Source organism: Perna viridis, chromosome 4, assembly GCF_037379345.1.
Source record: "Perna viridis isolate PV_CMFRI_1.1 ecotype Kerala chromosome 4, ASM3737934v1, whole genome shotgun sequence".
NCBI lineage: Eukaryota > Metazoa > Mollusca > Bivalvia > Mytilida > Mytilidae > Perna > Perna viridis.
This window is the reverse complement of record NC_142448.1, coordinates 45987465-46008388: the sequence shown is the minus strand read 5'-3', so window position 1 is coordinate 46008388 and position 20924 is coordinate 45987465. Positions and strand designations below refer to the sequence as shown.

At 34.2% G+C, this 20924-nt stretch overlaps 1 long non-coding RNA gene across 1 annotated transcript; it reads left to right on the top strand.

Annotated features, from left to right (window-relative positions):
- The first annotated feature begins 5 nt into the window (after nt 1–5).
- LOC148620276 (uncharacterized) lies at nt 6–17965 on the top strand. Its single transcript, XR_015921763.1, has 3 exons — nt 6–82; nt 14842–14900; nt 16163–17965. It is a non-coding gene; the product is annotated as an uncharacterized LOC148620276 (long non-coding RNA).
- Nucleotides 17966–20924: the final 2959 nt, after the last annotated feature.

The following is a 20924-nucleotide window of genomic DNA, read 5'->3' as shown; positions in this document are numbered from 1 at the left end:
ACTCTGTGCACGAGAGATGATTATCATCTGTTTCGTATCTCTGCAATACGATTATGCTGGTGGTAATTAACAACAAGTCTGAGTAAGTAGCGTGTATGCCTGCAACCTCTGATTTTGACATTAACTAGTGTTATCTCATGAAAGTTGAAACATGCCGATTTTAATGACTATTTAAACAATCTACATGCAATGGTGAGGGGATATGATAATTGATATGAAAACAAAAACCAGGCGCGTAGCTGAGGCCAAATTGAAGTGTAGGCAAAATTACGGCAGGGGGTCTGGGGCCCCCAGCAGGTCCAGGGGGCGAAGCCCCCCCCCCCAGAAGCTCCGCGGAGATAGCGTTTTAGAGCATCATTTATGCCTCTCCTGCATGTATTTTATCTAAAAAAAATAAAAACTATATAAAAAAAAAAACCAAATTGGCAAACTAAGTGCAGGCAAAAGCTTTTTTGCCTAACGGCAGCTACGCGCCTGAAAACACCCCCCCCCCCCCGAAAATAATAATAAAATGGCTTTTAATGCGATTTTACATTTGTCGTGCGTGTGTTGAGACCTCATGCTACGTGTATAGTTAAGAAAATAAAGTAGCTTTTAATTTCTTTGCTATTGTAAATACTATTAAATAGTCTCACTAGTCCTTATATGCACCGTCTATGTTTATCATTACATGTATCATATTCCTAACTCATCCCTGTCTCTGTATGTTGTCATGTATGGCGCGGTCATAACTACTTATCTTAGCATATCCTAAAATGTTTTTTGCATTTGCTAAAAAACTCTTAATTTAAATTTGCAATTCTATTTTTTGCAAATTCCCGAATCGCCATTTTTAGAGTTAATATATTATACTTTACACCAAACTGTGCGCAATGAGATTGGAAAAAAAAATAATTAACAATAATTTAATTGTGATGAAAGTTAAAATATTCTTGAAATTTTGAATAAAAACCCACAAAAAATGGAAAGTTAATTCTAACCTAACAATTTAACATCAACTTTCCAATTTGAAATAAAGATTTCCAATTGGAAAGTCATATTTTTCCATTGAAGAAAAAGCGCTCCCATTGGAATAAAATCCCAATCCAATAGATTTTTTCTATTGTGTAACTGTGAACTTTTTCCACATGTATGTGATACTTACAGTTCTGAGTCCTTCGGGTTATGGTTCCATACTTGTCTGCTAGTATTGACCCATTAGGTAGTAACGAAGTCATTGAGTGGTTGAGCATTGACTGTTGGGTTAAATCATCAAGGTCCTCTAGAACATTTAAGTATAATTATACGCCCTCTACTGATGCCTGTGGAACGAGTGGAAGTGCCACTATCCGAACCAGTTAATATATAGTTGGTTCTTTGTACTTGTTACAAGTCCTGTGTTGTCCTGTACCTTACCCACGTAGATTGAGTGAGGAGATATTAATATCAATCATCGGAAATAGCAGTATTTTGTAAGATAGTTTTGTAGTCGATAAAGAAGTAGTTGGTGAATACTGAGAATCTGATCATGACTTAGAGTGCAGACAGTCTGAAGTAGTCGATTTTTTTTTATTGCTCACTTAATTGCTATCATGTTTTGCTATGGTTGTTTGACAAAGACGACAGAAATTTGGTATGGCCAAAATGTTCCCAAAATGTGATGTATTGAATATAAATAGGTTTTAAAGAGCAATTTTCATTTTTGAAGAGCCTAAAAGTCACGTGCATTTTGTAAAATTTGTGTAAATGTATTGTGTTGCAAATGTAGTAATATAAAGAAAAGACAAGAACATCCAGATTTACAAGTGTACATGTGTTGACAAGAAACAAATCCTCTACCAATCAACAATAAATAATGTTTGTTTGTTGGGGTTTAACGTCCGAGCAGCAATATTTCAGCTATATTCAAAAGTGGAGCAATCAGAAATAACCTTTTTGAACTTCTTATACCACATTAATTTTATTGCACATTTAATGAAAAATATTTGTAAGTATACTTTACCGCTAATAATATCTTATATATTCATTGATCGAAATGTGTTGGACATTGGCATTTAAGTAAAGTTTTATGGGCGATCATAGTTAAATGATTTGTCAAATCACCCTTTTACCGAGATTCAGAAATAAGTGTATACATGATGCTCGGCTCATAACTTGGCTAAATCTTTATCATTGTACCACAAAGTGCTCAATAAATTCACGTAAAACATAAAGAAATACGGGGACCTGAAACAAGCATTTTCATGGTGTCAGAACAGTAGCTCACTATAAATGAAAGGATCCTTGAGCAAGAATGAAGGCTGTGATTGATTTTGGGGTTTTGCACCAGCTGAGTCAGTTTCGGGTGTATGGTTTGGTACATCTCATCATAACAATTCGTCCGCAGAAATGGTCATTTCACATCGCTTATACCGGTGTCTGCCGCCTCCTGTTTTGTAAGTCACAGTCTTTGTTGCACCTTCGGACCCATGCAGGTCGTTATACTGGTATCTCGGTATTGCGCCGAAGTAATAGAAAGGAAAAATTATGGTGAAACGCAAGACATTAAAGTTGCATTAGCTGTCATTTTCGTAAATTTTTGTTTCTTTTGAATTATTTCTACAAAATAGTACTTTTCTTGTACAGTTTCATTTGATATCCACAAATAAAATGCATTAAATACATGAAATAGGTGTTTATATATTTATTGCCTTGCAAGACAGAAAATCGACCAAGACAAGTTCGTATGCATGTGCCTTCTGGTGACCTTAATCCGCGCATGTGGTATAAGGATCGCTTCTTTCATAACAAATCTGATTGCAAAGCGAAAGTGGTTATTCAACGGGAAGGGAGACCGACAGACTCAAGCCGTAAAAGAAACAAGTTCGAATATAACGCAAAGGTCTTTTTGAAATTTACTTATTGTGATGTAATGCGGTTCAAATATGGTCTTTATTTATTTGAAAACTAATCAAGAAATAGATGAAATGAAATGAAAAACAAGACACGTGCTTACCTGTGTATCTGTTTTTGTTATTTTTTGCCAAGGTTAAAGAATTTTTAACTCTGGTGAATGTTCTGTCGGCAATCTTCGGAAGAAATGGCAACAAATAATTAGATCAGACCTATCGATATTACCTGACTGAAACAAAACGTTGTTTTCACAATGCTCTATAGGTATTATCGCCATTAATTGCATGAGTACAAACTTATTTCATTGTATTAGCAAAATTCAGTAGAATAAAAACAAATTTGGCAGCTAATGCAACTTTAATGCGCCATCGTGCATTTTGTCTGCAAAACGTTTTACATCCAATCTTTATTATCAGAGGTAGATGTAGAAAATAATAGCAGTGATAAGACCTATACTGCTACCACACTCTCCAAAGAAGAGATTGTGGTAAACCATAAATCTATGTTATCCTCTTTCGGCCTCTCTACCAAGGACGATGTGCTGGATTCCTAAACTCCACAAGAATCCATACAAACAACGTTTCATAGCTGGATCTGCAAAATGTACCACCAAAACTCTTTCAAAACTTTTAACTTCTATACTCACAACTGTCAAAGAGGGTCTGCAGTTATACCACAACACTTGTTACTCCCGTAGTGGTATTAATTAAATGTGGATCCTGAAAAATTCGAAAGATCTTTTGGAGACAATCAGTTCAAGACTATTATCTGAATATAATAGCATTAAAACCTATGATTTTTTTACACTGTATACTTCTATTCTCCATACTCAGTTAAAATCATTATACATCGTTATTTTCCAGATAAGATGGTACACCTAGATACAAATATAAAGCTCTTGGTAGAGATTTCTCATACTTTGTAAGAAATAATTCCAAATCATCTTCCAAATATACAGAGGAAGATGTTTACAAAATGCTGCAATTTTTAATCAATAACATATTTGTCCAGTGTGGTGGAGGTGTTTTTCGACAAACGGTCGGCATTCCAATGGGAACAAATTGTGACTGTATATTAACTGTATGAGTAATATGTACGTGTATACATGTTGATAATAGTAACTGCACGGGCGTTGATTCATAGCCCCCAAACTAAAATTTGTAACAAAGTTTTTTGTTGTTTTTTTTTATATCCTTAAATCCTGGATCCACTCCTGCTGCGTATTTGATACCTTAGTTTACACTTAATTTATTTTTTATACTTCATATCATCATTACAAACTTATAAGTACGCCGTAATAATATATAGACTTGTACGCAAAACATTAAGAATAGCGAAATTGAATTCGCGTATTTCAAATTTTTACAATTTTGTTTGAACGCACCGCAATCTTATGAATATTCATGAAATTGACGGCTAGCTTTCATGCGGGTTCGTATCGACGGCTAGCTTCACACTTGTCATTTTTACCGCGTTAAACGGGAAGTTCTGACAAAAAGCTAACTTTTTTTATATTAAAGATTTGATTTTGATATAATGCATTGCAAAAAAAGAGAGACAAATTTTAACTGTAAAAAGCAAACAACTCGGTTCATTCATATTTATGGCATTAGAAAGTTTATATGGCTGATATTTCTTAATCGAATGTTCAGTCTATAATAATGTGAGGGATGGACTCTTTCAGTATATTTCTAGCACATCAGAACTTTGATAACTTTGATGAATCTTCATTTGTTCTGACTGGAGGAAATTCGTAAATTTATAAGCAGCTCCTTTGACTTAGAAGAACAGGCCTTGATATATACTGTTATTATTTGATATCAATGTGTTTTTGTTATGGCTCTAATTCTAACTGAGTATATTAAATACTAGTATTTTCTCAGGATATTTTAAGACGATGAAACAAATACCTGAAGTCACTTATTTTGTATAATCAAAATTAATTCTTAAATTTTGCATCTGGAAGCAACTACATCAGGTACATATTATCCCAATCGTGATCAACGGTAAAATTCCGCGTGTGCCCGTAAAAAACGTACTAAGATTAGCTATGGAACACCAAAACCACATTAATTAGAGAATATGTTATTATCATCGATAATATTATCGGGATTAATGTGGTTTCGGCGTGCCATACATAGCGTCTAGTTTGATTAACACCAGTCCTGTATTTGTTAATTAAAACATGATTCACTTGTTTATTTGCCTGATGGCCATAATCTACGTACTATTTTTAATTAGGTTATCGGGTTCATAGAAAATCCTAGATGTTAGTATTTTAACATTTTTGATTTAAAAAACGTTTGAACGCTTACAAATCAAATCAAATCAAATCAAATAAGCTTTATTTAAAGTCGGCAAGTTATGTAACAAAACAACATAAGCTCTTAAAGAGCTTTTATAACCGACATAAAGTGAATAATAAAACAGTGAGTGCATGCACACATGTAAGACAATACATTGTTTGTTTTTTTGGGGGGTTTAACGTCCGAGCAGCAATATTTCAGCTATATTCTGACGATGAACATGAAATTGATGATAAAATGAACATGAAATGCTGATGAAATGAAAAAGGGATGGGACACAAGGACGATGGGTTCGACAAATTTTGATTGCCACTGGAAATAGGGAGAGGTGGGTAGGGTCGGGCAATTTAGCCTCCTGTGGCGGTCCTATGGTTCCTACTCCGGGAGAATACCACAGTAGGGTTCTTTAACGTACGAGGAACGTGACATCTTTCCCAACACGGTGCACCACTATGGTTTGCGGTCAGGTTTTCCGTATTATAGCCTGACAACCCCAGCATGTAACACGCCAGGGGTACCCCATTCCACCACCTGGGGCACACATCCCAGTTGCTCTGTGGGCAGAGCACCCTAGCCCTCGCTAGTGTTCTGAGCACTATTTAGTCGCCTTTTACGACAAGCTTAGCGCTGCTGCAGGCCTATTCTTTTTTACAACCGGACCTGCACGGGGCGTAAGACAATACATAAAACGAGACATAAATAAAATATAACGAAGACAAGTTAAGACATTTACAAGCACTTATAAGCAAATTAATTGCGAACTAAGCAATAAGCTGTTTAATAAAACTAGTAGCGTAAATTTAAGCAAGATAAGCAAGCAAAACATCAATAAAAATAAACAGATCCATACAGAGAACAATAGGGTTTAGGTGCGCTGCTTCAGTCATGGTAACAAAAATCATGTTATACAGGCAACACAGGAGCAGTTTTTTCCCTCCCAGCTCGAAATCATAGATTTAAATTGATTAAAATTTGAGCACTGTCTGAACTCATCAGGAAGAGAGTTCCAGAGGACTGGAGCAGCGTACCTAAATGATTGTTTCCTATACCTTGTTGTTTTTACATGAGGGATCCGTAATAAGTTACTGTATCTGAAATTGAAGTATGATTTTATTTACAGATTAAATCGGATATACAGGTGGTGCTTGATCATGTAAAATTTTAAAAGTTTCTAGTGGCATGGCTCTCAAACACGTCTTATATGTAGTGAAGGCATTTTTGTCTTTATTAAAAGATCCTCATAAGAAGACTTATAATCATAATACACATACCGTAATGCTCTTTCTTATATTTTTTTCTATTTTCTTTGTATTGGCCATTGAACAAAAGTGCCAAGAAAGAGGACAAAAATTAAAATTTGACAATATAAATGTATGAAAAATAGTAAGTCTACTTAGTTTACAAAGATTTCTACCAACTCTTTTTAAAATATTCAGCTGTTGTACAGCTTTTGTACAAATAGTTTTAATATGACTATCAAAATTTAACATAAAATCTATATCAACACCTAGGAGTTTGACTTTCTCTTCACATGTCACATTAATATCACCAATTCTAAAAGGAGACCTTTCAGCAGACTTTTTACCTACAGCAATCGCCTGAAATTTTCCAGGGTTAGCATGCATGCAGTTAACATGAAACCAATCAATTAAAATTTTACTTTCTGTTTCTAAAACATTTGCTAGATCGTCATAACTAGTAGAACAGTATGACAAAGTATTGTCATCTGCATAATTATAAAGATTACCATTTTTAATGAAATAAAAAATGTCATTGATAAATACATTAAATAGTTAAGGCCCAGTATTACACTGTCATATATTACAACTATAATGATGTTTAACAGCTTGTGGAACCCCCATTTGTTTGTTGCGAATTTTGTACATTTGGGCACAAATGAGCAAATTATAGCTTTAAAGTAACTTTTTCAAAACGACAGGATTTACCCCTGATAGATCGTTTAAAGAATATGGAGAGGGTTATTTTGTGGAAGATATTCAACTAATCAAATTCGAGGCTGTGCGTTCTGTTTGAGGTAAAACAAATTTTTTACGTGTTTCCCGGGCATTAAGAGTTGTATTTGGCATAGTAAGATGCATGTATCCTTATTAATTTTAATCATACATTAACTATTTTATATAACTATATTGCACTGTTACACATACAAAAAAAAAATACTCAAAACTTTATTTTTTTCATTTCAAATCTAATTTGCTTTTTGTGTACCGTGTACCGTAAACAGTGTTCCATGCACCGTGTTTCGTGTTCCGTGTGATTGGGAATGTTGATAAGTATAAGGGAGTGTAATAAATACTTTGGGTATATTTTAAAACAAATTGCAGGTAACGAGCTCTTTAAACTTCGCAAATTACCGATAAAAGGACAAGACAAGACAAATACTTAATAAAGTTTCACCTAATGTACATACATATACAAAGTCTAAAATACTTTTATAAAAATACATTAGCCACTCTTTAAAGAGTTATGAGAGACTACAATAACACCATTAAAATACTAATTATATAAAACAGTTTTTCGTTTTAATAAAACATTATGGCAGATTGTTGCAGTATAAAATTGCATGGCATCATTACTGAAGATACAAATATTTTTTTGGTCATCAGACATGTTCATAAAATCATCATAAATACAACAGCATGAATGGGTAAAAAAATCATTACGTATATCTGCATATAAAGGACATTCCAATAACACATGTCTTTCATCTTCAACACTATAACAACAATCAAAACATGCTCTTTCTTCTATACATAAAGGAGTAGAGCCACGAACCCATTACACGGCCCTGTAATTTCGTGATATAAAACATGAATTTAATCTTTATAATTGCTTCAATCTGTAACAAATTAGAACTAGTTTTGTTCGTTAATAAATTCTCAGGACCGTTAATGCTAATTGAAACAAAGCATCGCGTGTCTAAAGTAGCATGCACGTCGGGTTTGCAATGAAAATCGCCGAAATTACCACTTTTAATACAGTTTTATTAATAGGCGCCAAGCATCGCCCACCGTATTCATTGTCTTAAAATTTAAATCTGTTCATGTTCAATTATTTTCAGTTAAAAAAATTCTTGGGCGAGGCCTGGCGCCACATTAAACAACACGAAAAACGGTTGATTTTCACTTGTTTAGTTCTTCCGATAACGTAATTTCGGAACCGAAAATGGATCAACGCAGACAACCGATGCGGAATGCAGGCTTGACAGACGATCACTATAAACTTATAATTAATTTTTTTTTTGCATCTGATATTCTCTACAGCTAAATTTGTGAGGTAGGTATTGAACAATTGTGATTAGCCCCCGTATCAAGTTGTAATTTTAACCTGGTTATTGACAAAATGATTTTGGTGTACTGGTATATATATCTGGAAGTCACTGGAAATGGAGGTTCAATCGTTGAGAAGATAAAAAATAAATATGCATTCGTTTGAAAGCAGAATTCAGATTTTCCCCTCAATATTTTCAAAATATTGCGTATTGATACGTATTTTTTTATAACGATAGTGTGGAGTCGATCATAATCTACAGTAATTCCACTCATGAATTTACATCTGTTCATATGTGTAGAATCGTGAGGTTAGTCATTACTGATTTTCCGTGCAGAGTATTTCAACGGGATTTGTTCCGGAAGGAAAAGGATCGTGATTTATGGAACGCCATAACTGTCTTATCTGGTCAATTATATTTATACGTGGTGCTGTTTTCTTTATATTCGGTACTTTCTTATTCATACGCGGTTGTATTATCTTTATATGTAGTGGTTTTATCTTTATATGTGGTGGCTTTATCTTTATATGCGGTGGATTTATCTTTATATGCGGTGGGTTCATCTTTATATGTGGTGGTTTCATCTTAATAATCTTTATAATCAATTGTAAGAACGGCTGTGTTTGAATCGGAAACTGGGTAATTTACATAAATTCAATGCTAACTTATCATTACCTTTTAAACTTCCCAATACTTCCTAATACAAGCTAAAAAACATAGACATGTGTATGATATTTTTTTTAAAAAGGTACGTTGTAGCGATCTTTGACTCGCCTATGATATTGACCAGTGAATCAGATTATGAACCCAATTAAGCAGCTGGCAATGAATATTCATAAATATCGGGGGCGTGCTAATGTTTATGACCTATTTAGTCTTGTTACAAGCCTCAGTGGCTGAATCGGAAACTGGGTAATGTTCAAAGCTTACCGATAATTTCATGTAAAGTTCCCGTCCTCGTACAAGCACGAAACACACGTAGAACACACGTGTATAAAACTTAAGAGGTACCGTTTTATCTCGTATGCAGCTAGAACTATGACGCTATGATGGTGAACACGGCGGGGAAAAATACGGAATTACTGGAACGCTGCTACATTGGTTTTTAAAATTATTTGTCGGGGAGGGTTCAAAGGGTTGTCTTATACGGAAATAACTCAGTTTGGAGACCGATTAAAGAGGGTGTTCCGCAAGACTCCATTCTGAGACCTTCATTGTTTAAATTATTAATCAACGGTATAGTATCTTACACTGGTATGGCGATCAAGCTCTTCGCAGATGACACTAGTATATACGTAATTTTAGATACTCCTGAAAATTCTGCACGGATCTTGAACTGTTACCTAGAAAAGATACACCGTTGGTCACGTCAGTGGCTATTAAAATTTAATCCACAAAAAAACTGGATCAATTATTGTTTCACGTCAGTCAGTAAAGTCATTACACCCACCTTTAATGATGAATGGACAGGATCTTCAGGAAGTTGAATCCCATAAACATCTTGGTATTATTTTTTTCAAATAATGGTTCTTGGCATGACCATATTGATTACATAGTAAAATAGGCTTATAGTAGGATTAATATTTTACGAAAGATGCGTTTCATTCTTGGTAGAATCACCTTAGAGAAAATGTATTTTTCTTTTATACGGCCAATTTTAGAATATGGTGACGTTCTTTGGGACAACTCGACAATGTCCTTAATTAACAAGCTAGGAAGTGTTCAGATAGAAGCTATGCGAATTGTGACGGGAGGGACCAAATTAACTTCTATCAATAAACTTTATGAGGAAACGGGATGGAAAAACTTTCGGACAGAAGGAAAAACACAGACTCATATCATTATATAAGATTATCAACAAGGAGTATTTGCAACCGTTAATTCCAAACTCGACCGATTCATTTTTTCACGGACATTATACTAGACAATCACAAAATATTTCAAAAATTCGCACAAGAACTAACTTCCATAAACATTTTTACAACTTTATAAGTAGAAATAATCTTATAACTAGGTACAGTCTGGCTTTAAACCTGGTGACTCTACAACAAACCAACTGTTACACTTAACAGAGTTGTTTGGTAAAGCGTTAGATGCAGGGAAAGAAATTCGAGTAGTTTTTTGTGACATAAGCAAAGCGTTTGATCGAGTCTGGCACGAAGGTCTCATTTTCAAACTGAGAGCAATTGGTGTACGTGGTAGTCTTTTAAAATGGTTCATGAGTTATCTATCGAATAGGACGCAAAAAGTTGTTATATCTGGACAGTCATCTGATAGTTTTAATATAGAAGCAGGAGTTCCCCAAGGATCAATACTTGGCCTCCTTCTATTCTTAGTATATATAAATGACATTGTCCGTGATATATTATGCAATATAAGATTGTTTGCAGACGACACTTCATTATTTATAGTTGTTGAAAACCCATATGCAGCATCTGAATTACTTAATACTGATGTTGAGAAAATTCATCAATGGTCTAAACGATGGCTTGTAAACTTCAATCCAAAAAAGACGGAAATTATGACCATCTCCCGTAAAACTAGTAAGCCACACCATCCCCCTATATATATGAACGATGAATTGATAAAGGAAGTCGAAATCCATAACCATCTTGGTTTAACTTTTAGTGGAGACGGTACTTGGTGTTCACATGTAAACTCCTTAATAGATAAGGTTACCCCTCGTATTAATGTACTAAGAAGTCTGAAGTTTAAATTAAAACGTAAACATCTCCAAACCATTTACTTTAGCTTTATACGACCCATCTTGGAATATACGGACATAATTTGGGACAACATTCCTCAATATCTGGCTGATAAGCTAGAAAGTTTACAAATTGAGGTAGCCAGAATCGTTACTGGTGGAACAAAACTAGTGTCTAAGGCTAACCTTTATGAAGATACTGGTTGGGAACCACTCTCAGTAAGGCGTCAAAAGCACAAAATTCTAAAATATCATGAAATGTTTCATAACAAAACACTCGAATATTTAAGTAGCTTAGTGCCCCAACAATTATTACAAATTCACAATTATAATACTAGACGGACTCACGACATTCAAACTGTTAACAACAGAACGGCGTTTTATCAAAATTCATTCTTACCATCGGTTGTTCAATTGTGGAACGGACTCCCGGCTGAAGTTCGAGAAAACTCTTCCAAGCAATCTATTAGGAATCATCTTAACCAAAACATAAAATGTCCTCCTCGATACTACAACTTTGGAAAACGCAAATCTCAAGTTCTTCATGCCAGACTAAGATTAAACTGCAGCGCTCTAAACGAACACTTGTTTAATCGGAATATTACTGATAATAAATTTTGTTCTTGTGGATCTGTAGAAAATAATAGACATTTCTTACTACAGTGTCCTAATTATACAGCATTACGACAAAGAACTATAGGCACCATTAGTAATTATAATACCAAAATTCTTCTTTTCGGTGATCCTTCGAAAAACGATCGCGAAAATGAAAATATTTTCGAACAAGTTCAGAATTTCATTACTGAGAGTAGACGGTTCGCTCTGTAGATGCTTAGCAACAATGCTTCTCCACCCTAATATTTACGATTATGACTGCCTAGCGTTGTTACATGTAGTTAACTGCATCTATTATGTCTCCAATTGACCGGACTATAAACATAGCCATAGATATACTTCTCACACAATCGCAGCAGTTATAATTACTTTTTAACCTTAATTTAGCTGGTTTTTGCATTGAAGTTGATATGTTCTTAATATATGATCGCGATTTATTGATGTTATAATCACGTTCTATCTGATTTTTTTCTGGGGGAGACGGATTAATGTAAGGAAACTTGTTTCCGAATCCCGATTTCTTATTTATGTTTTGTATTCTGTTATGCATTTTCTAATAAAATATGGTTTACACTAACTAACTTCTACTCGGAATACTTTTTGCCTGCAACAGTTAAACTATGGAACAAACTTCCTCAGAATACCTGGAGTTCTAGCTCCACTAACATTTTTTGATATTTGGTATATCGGTACATCACATCAAATGAGGGTACAATTAAATTTCGCCAAATAAAAAAAATTAAAAGAATTATAAAAAGAAAAGAAGCCCCCTCCCCCTTTCCAAATTATATGGTCTGTAGTGAATAGGAGATTGGAGTTAAACGTCTGGCAAAAGAAAGTTAATTAATATCGCGCATGAAATTCTAAAACGTTAGCATCAATATAATTGTGTAACGGTTTGCGCGAAATTGACGGAATAAAAGCCTTTGTGTTTTTTTTTCTGCCGTAAAAGCTGACCTACCATCACTTCTCCACTATGAGGTAATTCCTCCATGCAGGATTTGTTTGACTACCTGGTCTAGTGCATCATCTTCAACGTCATCAAAGTCATACTTGCTTAACTCGTACATCCTCATTTTTTTCTATACACTTTCAGAAACAGAAAGAGTTTTACTGATGTCCATAATTGTGAAGTTGGTTTCTAATAAGTTTTTAAGTAATTCTTTCGTAATCTCGGAATTTCAACCATTTTTACTTGGTTTACGACTTCCTTAAGGCAAAAAATTCAGACGTAATTTCATCATTTCCCATCTATATCCACTACGCCGAACTGTTCCATTTGGGAAAGCGATAGAAATCCGATTATGTCGGGTGCTATTTTCCCCCTTAAAAAAATGATTCTACAAGATTCTCGAAGCCTAATTCTTGCCATATTTCCTCCATTCTTTTTACATTGTGCTGTGCAAAATTGATCATGTTTCAAAGTTCCGAACATTTAAGCCTTGCAATGAGATAATCAAAGCTTTATACAGCATATTATGAAGTTTAAACAGCATGTAAAGACGTATAAACATCATATAAAGAAGAGTGCTGATGTAGGAAAATACACCACATATATGAATAAAACCACCGCATATAAAGGTAAATCCACTGCATATAAAGGTAAAGCCACCGCATATAAAGGTAAAACCACCGCATATAAAGACAAAACCACTACATATACAGATAATTCAACCGCTTATAAATAAGAAAGTACCGAATACAAAGAAACAGCACCACGTATAATTCCAGTAGACCAGATAAGACCGTTACGGCGTTCCATAGTGACTTTTATTTGAACTAAAGTTATTAATCCCTCCTTTCAAAATTTTTGTGCATGAACAGACGACACTTTGCTTTACGAAATCGCTTTTGTTTTAAAGAATTATATAAGTGCTGTGGTTATGACGTACCAGCTTAATAGCAAAAATGTACATAATTTAACTTTTATCATAACCAAAATTTGTTTTTCATAATACATTTATTTATTTTTTTTGTGTTCTAGAAGAATCAAAAAGTGAAAAATAAAGATGCTGCTAAAAAATATGACTTTAAAACAAAATACAGGGGAGATAATCCATTCCATAGGTAGCACCTAACAATTTGGTATTCAGTTAATTTCTGGTATATTATTTTTTACTCCTACAACGTAAGAGGTTGGATTTCCGTTCCTCCATATCTCAACCTCTTACTTCCGAGCGCCATATTGCATGACGCTCGTTCCGCCGTTCTTTAAAATCGGCAGAATTAAAGTAAACTATTTACCATTTAAAACGTTTTATACAGTTTTTTTTACCATAATACGATAGAAGGTGGCTAAACTGAAGAAAAACAAATGACCTACCTGATGAGAAAATCCAGCAATCCTGGAAATCCTTTGTAAATGCAGTTAAAATGAACTTCACATTGATTTCTAACTTTTTGAGTGCGTAATTGCGGTTGATAAAATTACGAATTTTAAAATTTGCGAAACGAACATATTAAATGTACCAACGAATTGCCTTTACCAACTTGAAGTTCGTTTTGTCAAAAAATATATTATATTCCGTAAAATTAGTGACTTAATTCAAATTTGTTAGTCATTTTGACAACTGTCTTCTTTACAAATGTTTTCTAGGTATTTAACAAATATTTAGGATTTTTATTGCACGATTTCCGGTAGGTCAAACTTCTTTTATGTAAATAAAAGACTTAAAATGTTTTAAAACACATGTTAAGCTAATTCACATTTGCGGTGGCTTTCAACGTGTCAGAGGTTAGGATGGCATCAAGTCAGAAAATAGCTTGCCAGACAACCTCTAGCATTGCTGGAGTAATTATTTTCAAGTAAGGACATTCAGAAATAAAATTAACTTGTGGATTTCATCCCCTCCCGCCCGTAAAAAATTGTCAAAAAAAAATGGGAGGGAATTTCATAGTCAGGACTTTTTTGTCTATTCTAGTACTGAGGCAATGAATGCCAAATAAATCCTTCATTTCTTGGTTACTAAATTGATGTTTCTTCTCTGAAACTGATGTGGCTATGGATTAAGTACATATCAATACTTCATATAACTAATACTGCAACTATGTTTAAGGCTGAATGGTTGAAGAATGGCGTAAAGTGATTTTCAGTTGTGTTCCAGACGAAGTGTTGGTATGTATTATTGTACATGTACGCAACGAAACAGTCATATTTTGTTATATACATATAAAACTGATAGTTCACTGAACTTTTTTATTTTAAATTCTTTCTAAATTTAGTTTCTTATCTATGACTATAGATAAACTGAATTGATGTGAATGATAAAAAACCATATTAATTAAAGAAGAAGTGGATTGTTTTGAATTATACATTACAATGCACTCTTATTGTTGGACAGTTTGTTTGTTTGTTTGTTGGGGTTTAACGTCCGAGCAGCAATATTTCAGTTATATTTAGACAATGAACATGAAATGAATGATAAAATGAACATGAAATAATAAAAAAAAGGATGGGTCACAAGGATAATAGGGTCGACAAATTTTGATTGCCACTAGAAAAAGGGGGGATGGGTTAGGTCGGGCAATTTAGCCTCCTGTGGCGGAGCGCAAAGGTTCCTACTCCTATCGAATACCACAGCAGGGTTCTTTAACGTGCGAGGAACGTGGCATCTTTCCCAACACGGTGCACCACTATGGTTTTCGGTCAGGTTTAACGTATTATAGCCTGACAACCCCAGCATGTAACATGCCAGGGCTACCCCATTCCACCACCTGGGGCACACATCCAAATTGCTCTGTGGGCAGAGCGCCTAGCCCCCCCCCCCCCGGCTAGATTTCTGAGCACTATTTAGTCGCCTTTTACGACAAGCTTAGCGCTGCTGTAGGCCTATTATTTTGACACCCGGACCTGCACGGGGTTTGTTGGACAGAGAATGACTTCCAATACCTCATGGTATAGAGGCTTGAAGTTTTAATAACACAAGAAAGATTGTAATGAAATCATAATAAATCAATTTTTATTACCGCCGTATTGTTGCAATCCCTTGTTTACAAGATGTATTTATAATTATCAAGATGTTCGTCTGTGCGTTCATCCACAACTTTTTCGTTATAGTTTTTTTTCCAACTACTGATCACAGTTCTTGATATTTTGACAGATGTATACTACATGTACATGTATAGGTATGCTTATGGTGGGGTTCAATTTCAGACTAAAGCAATATCAAATTCCTGTTGACAATATTGTTTAAAGTTTATATTTTGACCTTTTGGCAACTCAGGTGGGGATTTGGTGATCCTTTATAGTGAGTTTTGCTCTGTATTTTGACCTTTTGGCAACTCAGGTGGGGAGTTGGTGATCCTTTATAGTGAGTTTTGCTCTATATTTTTTTTCTAGTTGAACTTTGATATCTTTAAAAATTAACCTTTTTCCAGGGATGCCAGGGAGCAAGTTAAACTACTATAATTGTATTCTATGCTCAAAACGGACAAAAGCACATGAAAGAAGTGAAATTTCTAAAACTGTAAAGAAAGTTTTAGGAAAGAATTTTTTATTGGATTCGTTTAAAGAAAGCGATGTTATATGCAACAAATGTAGACATTTGTGCCGTAAAAATTCTGTTCAGCCTCAAGTTACTGCTCAAATACAAAAGCCCCAGCACCCTTCCTATACTATCAACCTCAAAGTCACACGTTTATTGTTGTATTTGCAAAAAATCAAGTTCAAAATCAGTAGTAATTTCACAGCTATGCAGAACCGTTGCCTTTGTTGATCAAAATGTTATGCTTCATCCTGGAAACAGATGCTGTTCACAACATGTGCAAGATGGGTTTTTGACAGAGGATGCAGCAAAATAGTTGCAGCTAACAGGCTTTGTCCTCGTCAACCGTTCCTACATCACAGAAATGCTACAACGCATACAAGAGCTGTGCTAGAAGAATGAAAAATGCAGACTTGATTTTGACAATTCGGGCAGTTTAAGTGAGAGTGATTACCACTCTTTAGTAGGCATTGACAAGCAGCACTTCAATGAACTGAGTAAAGAAGTAGAACCTTATCTCAAAAACACGCCAGTGAGAAGCATTAGAAAGTCTTTAGCAGTATACATTTGGTAAAATGAAATCTGGCATGTCAAATCAATTTCTTTCAACATTATTTAATATTTCAAAGTCCAGTGTTCGGCGCGCAATATCATCAGTGAGAAATGCTCTTTTGAAAAATTTTGTTCCTTCCAACATAGGTTTCTCACACATAACCAGAGAAGAGGTCATCAACAACCATACCAGACCTCTTGCACAGTCTCTCTTTGGAACTTTGGACAACTCCCAAACTATCATAGTCCTTGTGTAATCAATGTACTTGTGTAGTAGGTGTTATTAATTGTTTTATTACATGTACTGGGATTTTTCTTCAAAAACCACTTTATCCGAAAAGTCACTAACTTGTGTTACATGTAGTATAATCAAACAAGCAGTTGATATTTAAACTACAATTGAAGTGAATGCTATTTGCTATTGATGGCAATCGTTATCAAGCTGTTTTCACTTTTTATTAAGTATTTCCAGATATCTATAAGATGCATATACCCAAAAGGTCTTGTGTGGATATAACCGAAAACACTATTCATGTATGTTCACTATAATGAAAATTGATGTTATCAGCTACTTCTTATGATAGGTAGTTGTTCTCACTTTTTATTGGGCATTTCCAGAATTTGATGATTTTTCTTTAAAAAATGTATTTTTCACCTAAAAATCACTTTCAACATATTAGTATTGCTAAAAAAAATACAATTTTAACCAAAAAAAGTCATGCATATAGTGTAAGTATTTTCGCAGACACTATTGATATGAAAATATATTTGACATAAACGTTTTTTGCTATTTATTATAATCATATGAAGCTGTTCTCATTTGTTATTGTTTAATTCCAGAAATCTGTGATTTCTCTTTAAAAAAAATGCATTTTTGACCCAATAAAGTATCAAACAAGATGTTACTGTTACTAAAAAAGATATTCATATAAAAACCTTTGTTATAGTTTATACTATTAGCTATTTATGGTAATAAGAGGTGGTTGTTCTAATTTTTAATTGGTTATTTCCAGAACTTTGTGATTTTTCTTTAAAAATGCATTTTTTACCCAAAAGTCACATTCAACTTATTAGTATTACTAAAAATATATTATTTGAAAACTGTTTCTGAAATAAATGTTAATTGTCATTTATTACAATCACATATAGTTGTTTTCAATTTTTATTCATTATTTCCCGAAATCTTGTTTTTTCAATCAATTCTAACATTTTTGGCCCCAAAATAAAGAAAAATTGAGAAAAACGCATTTTAACACCATTTTACACCTTATTTTAGCTTACTGTAGCTAAAAATTACCAAAAAATGATGTTTTACAGATGGGGCCAAATTTGGCCGTTAGTCAACAACGTCCTTTTCGTACTTACCGGTTTCGATTTTTATCGGCGCTACACCACACTGAAATTTAGAGAAAGACCTTCTATATTTAACAGACATATTTCTTATCAAATAATTCTTTTTGCCATAAGTATTTTTAAATTTTCTGTGTGTACGAAGTTTGCTTGTATCATTTGACATAAGTTTACAATATCGTTCTTGTTTGAAAAAGTAATCAAGGGAACCAAGGTTATAGCGGTAATCAAAAGAATGTAATCCAGGGACAAAGACCAGACATGGAAAACAGACATACACAACAAAGAACATAAAGTAACTAAAATCATACATACAAAGTAACAAAAGTAAATGAGCAACTCGGACTCCACTAAAACTGGGAGCATGGACCAGGTGCACCGGTAGGGTAAGCGTCCTCTGCTTTTCTAGAAACACCCGCCGTTTGAATAACTGATAGCGGGCACATCTGATAGGAACGGTGACAGAGTCACTATCAAAAACATATTTATGCCATTTAGTCATTTATCACATTGCAACATGTATATTTATTTCACACGATTATTTTGCCCAAACGAAGTTGGGAACATATTGTTTTTGTTCGTTTTTTCTTTTTTTTCTTCTTTGCATTATTATCATTGTAACTATTTCCTTCTCCACGGGGATCTCAGAAACGTTTGAATAGAATGAAACCAAATTTGGCACAAAAATCGGGCACCATTTGCCATTTTACGATGTCATTTTAAGAAATCCAACATGACTGCCCTTTAAAAAAAATAATAATACAAATAGTGGAAAATAGTAGAGATTTTTTTAGTTTTAAAATAGGTCCTCACAAATGCGTCTGATCGGCCATATTATTTATAATATGAACAGTCCTCGGGACAAGTTAGCAATCCAGTGAGTGCAAAATAGTCTTCGTTATTTTAAGTCGCAGCAGAACAAATTTTGTCAGAGATGATGCACTAACATCCTAGTAAAACATTGACATAAGTTATATTCTTACCATGCTTACCATCTAAGCACAGTAAGCATTTCAAACCAGATTTCCTCAGAGGAATTCTGATTTCCTTCGAGGAAATCTCTTTTTCTTTTAGGAAATTATTATTTCCTTTGAGGAAATTTCATTTCCATAAGAACAAAATACTATCATGTCAAATTTTCTGAAAGGAAATTTCAAAACAAGCATTTCCTCTAGGAAAAACTTTTTCTTTCAGGAAATTTATTGAATTGAAATTTCCTCAAAGGAAAAAGTTTTTCGTCAAGGGAACGTTAAACATGTGAAAATTTTCGAAATCACAAGCTCGTAATAGTATGGGAACAAATGAGTAAATTTTGAAATTTAATGGACCAAACTTCTATTTACGATACAGTTTTTTTTTTTCGAACGCCACTAAGTTTTAAGTACTTGGCCAATCAGGAAACAGATTTGCAATCAAGTGACTTGCGTTTTCGTGGAGGAGCGTCTTTAAGGTCAAAGAGTAAATCAGTATTGCAAGAAGCTCTTAGTGAAAAGCATGGCACATAAAGAAGCATCATAAATAAACTACGTCCACTATTGCGCAGAATCAGAATCAACTAACGAAAAAGGTATACATTACTCACCACTTAAAATAGAACTATGCAGGATGATCTAATCATACACCTAGGCTTGTACAGATAGGTTTACAACAAAGCCATGCATAGTATATAGGCAGTGGGGTGCGACCGCAATCTATGGCGGTAACAGGGGATAGGTGTAGAAGAACGTAAATCCAAGAGAAAAGACTTTGATGGTAACTTTACAATTATATTTATCAATAGACTTGCATTAGCTTAAGATCTGAATTTGACTGAATTGAGTCTCTGTTTGTTCTGAAGTTAAAGTTAACGGATTTTTATTAACCTATAGTTTTAGGATAAAACCAAATGAAATGAATACATATCTAAATAATTGCTTGATTGAAACCATGTGCGTACGAACATTCAGTGGTGAGTTTTTAATCTTAATATGTTAAATTGTAATTCAAGACTGTAAATGTCACTTGCGGGCAACATAGTTGAATTTACAGACCAGTTGACTATTAAGAGGTAGCTGGCATTCATACCGGTATCTAAACTGCTTTTAGTCTTTTAGATATAGAAAGTTTTAACAATCGAAAAACTATACCACCACAGTAATTATCAATAATGATGCTTACATTTGTACACGTACGTTTAAACTTTTGAATACAATAATTCACCAAGCAATCAAACACAATAGCTACATAATTATACAAAATAGAACACCAAAAGAGATGATGGCGGTGGCCTCATGCGGTGATACCATTAGCACATATCTCATAGTTACAAGAACAATTACAAAAGTTCCACGAAAAGTTGCTACATGTACGATTGTGTAAGAAGCAGTGGTACGACCATGTTTGAATAGCTATTATATAACATTGAAAAGAGGGAATGTTATGATTGACGAAAACGATAGTCAATGCAGGGACACATATCAGTGATTGACAAAAAATAAAGAATTGTAAAGATCAATGAATTTGGTCCAGCTGTAGCCTGCCCTGTGGTGTAAGGGTTTCTTCTTCGTTCAGTGAAGATCCATGCGTGGCCTTGAGCTGACATTTTTCATCCCGGTGGGTTTTTTTTTTCTTACACATATTCATCATGTCTATTCTCCTTATATTGACTCACATTACCGATATCTTCACGTTCATTTCTCTCGTTTGCCATTGTGAAAGGGGTGTCATACAGGATAATTGTATAGAAAAAAGAACAGATATGGTGAAACGTAATA